Source organism: Haliotis rubra, unplaced genomic scaffold (assembly GCF_003918875.1).
Source record: "Haliotis rubra isolate DU_JTF1 unplaced genomic scaffold, ASM391887v1 Scf807, whole genome shotgun sequence".
Lineage (NCBI taxonomy): Eukaryota > Metazoa > Mollusca > Gastropoda > Lepetellida > Haliotidae > Haliotis > Haliotis rubra.
Genome location: NW_025767532.1, coordinates 107,314 through 114,747, shown reverse-complemented (window position 1 = coordinate 114,747; position 7,434 = coordinate 107,314). Strand labels below are relative to the sequence as shown.

The window sequence follows — 7,434 nt, the reverse complement described above, 5'->3', positions numbered from 1 at the left end:
TTTAATGAGCTCAAAGTCAATGATGTTCACGAGTGAGTCACAACTTCATTTCAATTCAACGTGTGTTCACATCCCTCAATTCATCTGTAGAACCGTCTACCAGTAGGCAGATATCCACTTACACAGTTACTTACCAATGTTCTTTCTCACTTATCCAGCTTTGTGTACACGCAAACGTGTTCTAAATTGTATCCCAATAAAACGATCCGACTGAAATCAGGTCGAAACAGATCCACAGCATTCTGCTACTTTTCTCAAGAGACGGCAAAAGTGGTGATATGAAAGTCAGACTGGGTGATGTAATTGCCAGTAATGTTCGTTGATCATCACAAGCATAATGAGAGCTGTGATGACATGTGTAGAACATTTATCGTTTCTGCATTATCAAAACGATCATCGATCACTAAAGACATGACTTCTTAAAAGTAAACAAATATAAACACAAGAAAAGTAATTTAAAATGCATTAACTGAATTGCTTCCTGCAGCAACTGCAGCAAGGAACTGATTAGAGATAAATGAACCCGACCCATTCATCCTTCACGAGAGAGGGTTGTCCTTGTACCAGGGGATACGTCTGAAGACTTTATTTAGATCTTGTCTGACTTGACCCAAGACCAGACTGTTCCTCGTCAGTTAATGGGATGGTCCTACACCTTCACATCATTCAAAGATCTCTTGTCTTAGCAGCAGGACTGGCTGAGCTCCGGTTGGCATTATAGAATTTTCATGTTTTGAAATGCCAGAAAAGACTCTGTGTTCTATGAAATCCGATCACAATGATACGCTCTTGATTGTTGAGTCTGTCTTTCCTTCTGTGGGATTGCTTCAGGCTAGATCGGGGCAAGGTGTTCTCCTGTTGCACAAAAAGAAAATTGAGTGAAATTACTTTACCACTTTGTCTGAAATCGGTATATGTCCCAGGGCAGGGAGATATAAGGAAATATTTGTGTGATCACAGCTGGCGATGTGTGTGCTGCATAAAGCAATATGACAAAATATTATATTTGACATGATCCAAAGAACCTCAATGATAACCATAAGCATAGAAGTCAGCTTGTACATGTAAACATCTGTTTGAAGAAAAACAGTTTAGTCGATGGATTTAAGAGAGAAGCCTTTCACTGATTTGACTGACTGAGTTTGGTTTTACGCCGCTTTTAGCAATATTCCAGCATCATCACGGCGGGGGACACCAGAAATGGGCTTCGCACATTGTACCCATTTGGGGATTCGAACCCGGGTCTTCGGCGTGACGAGCCAATGCTTTAACATTAGGCTACCCCACCGCCCTTCACTGATTTGAGGAGAATATACGTTCACTGATCTTGTCAAGAGAAAACTCTTTCACTGACTATACTAAGAGAGAACCTTTTCTCTGTTGGTTTTCAAAAGGAAGTCTTTCACCGATGTTATGGGACTTCCGCCGATGTTATACAGAGAACAGGCTGTTTTCAGTTCACCAAAGTGAATTCATTCACGTAATTAAGGAAAGGTCTGTGGTTATTTACAGTTTCATTTATTGCAATCATTGTTTGTGGAACCCACGAGATTAGTTCCGTACAATTCGGATAGCCATTTTGTTATTACTTATCATTAGCATAGGTGTCACTTTGTACTTATGTTTTACTCACTCACTCACCCAGCTTCAGTATTATGTTTTAAAGCTATAGCCATATTTTGCATTTATGTCTTGCAACTCTGTTCCTTGTGTCATGTAATACTGAAGCTGAGAGGGTGATTGAGGCGAATAGAGAATTTTTTAGAGTGATAAATAGATGCAAGTCCATCTTTGTTTCACTGCAGACGCATCTAAATTGTGTATGAAAGAGTAAAAAAGTGTTTAGTAACCCATTCCGATGGTAACCCCAAAGTTATTGCACAAGTGAATGAACTATGCCGATAATTCTACATTCAAAGATCTAATATTCTGACAGTAAATCTACTGTCCGCTCACTGGCATTCTGAGATGTTTTTGTGGATCGCGAAGATAGTAAAGCATCTATTTCTATCCAATATTGGATCAAAAGGATTCGCTAGTGTTTGGTCTGTCTACTATTGTATGTTGCACGGATTGCTTTTGGTTAGAATGGGGACACATGTTCCCTTGATACCGGGAGAGAAAATGTAGGTGAAATTGAGTTACCACTTTGACATTTGAAATGATTGAGTCTGTTACGGAGGTTCCCATTGGGAAAGGGAGATATCTCTATCTCTGCCCGTCACGTCAGGAAATATGAACTGGAACACAATTTAATAAAACATAACTCACGTAAGTAAATTATTCTGGAAAAGCTTCAGTGAGACATTTTCTTCAAAACACTTTAAGAGTGTCTTGTGTATCTATAGTTTAATTCATTATATTGTCTGTTATGATTAGCAGGGAAATGCGGACCCCGAAGAGCAGCTGAAAGGAACTCAAGGAATAGTTGGTGGTTGTGGTAGTTCATTTAGCAGGATATTTCGATCGTTTTGTCAAAGATGGTTAGAGTGATCGATGAAGTTAAAGGTGTTATAACTGAATGTTCGACTGGTGAACGTTGTAGATTTTTGTTTTTGTGGTCATCATGTTTTGATGATGGTATATGTTTCGTTGGTATACATGATGTTTGAGGCTTGTATATGTTCATGTGATTATGATGTTTGAGGTCTGTGCATTTCTGTGGGCACGACATTTGAGGTTGGTATGTGTTTTGTGGGTATGATGTTTGACCTTTGTATATGTTTTTTGGGTATGAATTTTCAGGTTGGTATGCGTTTTGATGATGTCCGATTGTGTTCGCGTTTTGGTTATGCACATTTGGTGTGCTAACACACTTACCATATGGCACCTTTAGCAATATAACTCCTCATTACGTTTTACAAAACCGATTTTTCTCATAATGAAACAATTTTAATTAAGAGCGTTCCACAGACGTAACACATGGGTACAACGTGTGAAGCCCATGTCTACTGTTCGCTGTCATGATATTGCTGGAATGTTGCTATAATCGGCTAAAAATTAGCTAAACTCACTTACTCATCTTTATTGGTAACGCTGTAGCATGGACAGTATAAGCTTTCGCCTAAACAATGATATGGTTAATATATCTCGCGTAATATTTGTTCTGTGCTCCAGTGATACATAATGGATGGGCAACGTTTTCCTATACACATGTATTGTTATTGTAAGCCTGGAGGCCGTCCGAAGCGACACACTGGAATCAGACCATCGTTCAGGGGTCTTTGGTTTGAAGGTAACGAAAATGTTATTCTTGATGCTGAATACCACAATTGTAGACAATTGTCCCATAACCACGATAGTCTTTTTAAAGGCGTGCAAATTCATCATGCTAGGAATAATCTAATGATGGTTGACGAAATCCTGAATTTGGGTCATAGTCACTGAAACGGAATGCGTATCAGTCAATTGTTCATTGTCATATCTAACAATGAAATGGTCATCTGAGAAGTTTCCCCTTTGGAGGCAATGGTATATTTTCCAAGTCAGCGTCTGAGATAGAGATACAATTTGTGCTGATTGAGCGAGTGAATATTTCACATCGCCGCATCAACCATCTTGCAGGTATTCGCGACAGGTCGCGAAAAACAACCGCCGAGTTTTCCCTTTAGGTCTGTTGTAAAGAGTGAATCACCCCGTTACACTGTAATCCGTGGAGGGAACCGTGAGTGAGTATCAACAGACAACCCCCCCTCCCCTCCCAGAATAATACTTTATCTTTTAAGTAACGGATAGGACATATGATATTATACACTGTAATTATACCATGTGTTATTTTTAATCGTAAAACATAACATATTTATATGCCATATCTACTCTCTTCCAGGGGTAAGATGATACGCAGATAAAGAATTGTGTTTTGATCTCCACATCTTCAAAGAAAGACATATCAGTTTAATTTAATTTATTATGTCAAATCAGTGTAAGGTATACAGAACTTGACATTTCAGGTATATCTCGGTTGAAGTGAAAATCGAGTTTTACTATTTTTTAAACATTTAAATAGTATTTGAAACATATTTTTTCCGTCATTATGGAATCGGTATTTGAAAACGTACACCGTCAAACTGCCACCAGAAAAAATGCTCAACTTGATGAATAGTTCCTTGTATTTGGGACACGTCGGAAGTAAATTCAAACCTGGCCACCAGTATGTGCAGTTATGTCGTATGGTGTCATCCCTGATTTCCAATCATCCATTCATATAATATAACCGCCTGTTTGCCATTTACGCACAATAAGATCAGTTTGGGTAAGAAATGAAGTGTGCTTAATCAACAATAGACAGGTCGATCAGAAAAGATCTATAGATTTTAATGTCAAATGATCTATTGCCATATCATGTTTGAACATTCTAGTATTGTATCTGCAAAATTAACAAAAAATGATATACTTTGCAGTGGATGAGGGGCGGTGGGGTAGCCTAATGGTTAAAACGTTGGCTCGTCACGCCGAAGACCCGGGTTCGAATCCCCACATGGGCACAATGTGTGAAGCCCATTTCTGGTGTCCCCCGCCGTGATGTTGCTGGAATATTGCTAAAAGCGGCGTAAAACCAAACTCAGTCAGTCAGTCAGTGCAGTGGATGCAATTTAATCTCCTAGTCATTGCTGTGGAAACCTTTCTCTGATGAGGTAATACGATATATAATCACTTTACGTCCAACCAAGCTTCAGTTCACTGACATGGCAGTACACTGATTTCATATAATTTTTGCAACTGATTACAACTTTAATTGTAGGTTATCTTCAGTTCAATATTATTTTTCTTCCAGCTCAGAGGACTTGCCTGAACAATGGCCTTTTGTTGTAAACAACAGGGCCAGAGACACAAACAGAAACGCATTATCAAAATTGTAAGCCAGTATATCATGAATTCGATTAACACAGATTTATTATTCTGTGAATAGTTGTATCTGTTCAACTCATAGCCGTAAACCCATAGGCAAACGGGTTAGAATTGGTCCCCAGCAACACATTCTTGCCGTAAGAGGCGTCAGGCTCACTGACTTGATTGACATGTCATTGTCACGGAATAGCCCTAGATCGTCATCATCAACATCACAGCACAGCGCAGTATGAAGATTAACAACATAAGTTTATTCAAAAGTTATTACAACACACACACATTTTCACACATGAAACATCCATCTTCACACTCACCGTACACGCCTATCATGATCCCTACAAGTAAACCCTATTCACTCACTCACTACAATAAGTTTCACCCGACTCTCAATAACACCTTCCCAACATCCATTTCATAACACATCATCCCACACGGACAACCAATTACTTTACATACCCACACTTCTATGTGTATACAAACACACACAACTTATTTATCATAACATAATAAACTAAACACAAATATCTACACTTTTAATTACATGTACTTCTTATTCACCTCTATGACAACAGATCATACAAGAATTATATGATTCGTATAACCACATTCACAGTATCTATCTGTGCCAATGCATGAATATCAAACTGATTGCAATGTTCAGTTAAAGGATGGTACTGTTAAGTGTCCGTTCATGTCATACACATGAAGGTCACACAGGACTTACAGATGCGTCGTCATCTAAGCCTCTGTCGCTGGATCCTCTCCAGGTTTGGTACACACTCAAGTGTAAGAAGTGTATTCGACTCAGGCGGCAGCCAGCTTGAACATCCCAGGGTTACGAACACACGACCTGGCCAAGGTCAAGACTCCCATGGGACATCGTCTTCACGCCGTAACGAAGCGCCCTCTAATTTTTCAAGTCGCCATCACGTCGCCATCATGCACCCATTACAGGCTAGGTCTGCTCACGTACGAAGCTCCCTCTACTGAGTCGTTGTGACGACTTCGCACATACACGCCCATCCGTAGGCTTTTTGCTGTAACATTTGGAGTGAATACTAAATACCCAGCACTACATTTCACAATATTACTACACTAAAGTGCTTACACTCCGAAACTATACCAACACATGTATGTCTTCAAGATTCTTATGGTGATGACCCGTGAAGATCCGGGGTAGAATAGGTCTTCAGCAACCCATTCTTGTCATAAAAGGCGACTATATTTGTCGTAAAAGGCGACTAACGGGATCGGGTGGTCAGGCTCGATGACTTGGTTGACACATGTCATCGGTCCCAATTGCGCAGATCGATGCTCATGCTGTTGATCACTGGATTGTCTGGTCCAGACTCGATTATTTACAGACAGCCGCCATATAGCTGGAATATTGCTGAGTGCGGCGTAAAACTCAACTCACTCACTCACTCTTATGGTGATATAACCTAATTGACTATTGCAAACAATTACACGAATCGTAGTATAACGCTGTCATTCAATTCACACATCAATGCCAATCATACAATTTCCACCAATACTCATATTTCATAAGCCTGCATTGCATTCACATAAAAAAAAATCATTCACAAAATCGTACTCACGTTCACTGCAAAGAATGACAAAATTAAACATTCTAACCAAATAACAGAAATCATAAACACTACTGTACCACTTCCATATTACGCCCAAGTAACCATGAAATGTTCCACAAATATAGAATCTAACTGCGATATTAATTCTTATGATAATAAATAAATTTGCTCTCACGTCCAAGCGACCAAATATGACCAGAAACACAGGTCCGACGTGGACGCTCTCTTAACTCGCTGTGCACCCAGACAACCGCCTCACCAGCCTATGTAGGATACGCGCACGTGCTGCATGCTTTTTCTGCGCGCAAGCCTTGTTCGCTTGCTCTCGCCTGGACTACGGGTTTTAATAAACTTGGTTGTGACAGTCATCGTATGCCAATTGCACAGATCGATGCTCATGCTATTAATCACTGGATTATCTAGTCTGGATAGTATACAGACCACAGTCATATAGCGCTGGGATATTGCTGAGTGTGGGTGAGGTGAGGTGAAATTAGGTTTAACGTCGTGCTTGAGAATATTTCGCTCATATGACGACGTGCATGCGTGTGTATGTGTATGTGCGACTGCTTGTACTAGCCCAGACTGAAGCTGGTTTTATAGTGCTAGCCCACTGAGATACCACCCCGCAGTGAAGCATGAATACCCCACTCAGACACATTATACTGACTCCGAGCCGACCAGTCCTTGCTGTACCCATTAATGCCGAGCGCCAGGCAGGGACCAACAAGTACCATATTTTAACGTCTTTTGGTATGACGCGGCCGGGGATCGAACCCGCGACCTTCCGCTCTCCGGCTGAGTGTGGCGTTAAACAACAAGCAAATAAATAAACAATCCGCTTGGGAGATTTCACAGGTTGGGGTACAGTGGTGAGCAATGATGATTCAGGGTGAGACACAGTCAGCTTGTCAAACAACGGGGACATACCTTGTGGTTCCTCAGCTTGTAATGAGATACGAAGTCCCTATAACGTGTACAAAGAACGTAGTCCAGC

The 7,434-nt window shown here is 40.4% G+C and overlaps 1 long non-coding RNA gene across 1 annotated transcript; it reads right to left on the bottom strand.

The window, feature by feature from the left end:
* Positions 1-350: 350 nt before the first annotated feature.
* Positions 351-6,671, bottom strand: LOC124261742. Its single transcript, XR_006894407.1, has 2 exons — positions 6,613-6,671; positions 351-855 (listed from the first exon to the last, which is right to left on the bottom strand). It is a non-coding gene; the product is annotated as an uncharacterized LOC124261742 (long non-coding RNA).
* Positions 6,672-7,434: the final 763 nt, after the last annotated feature.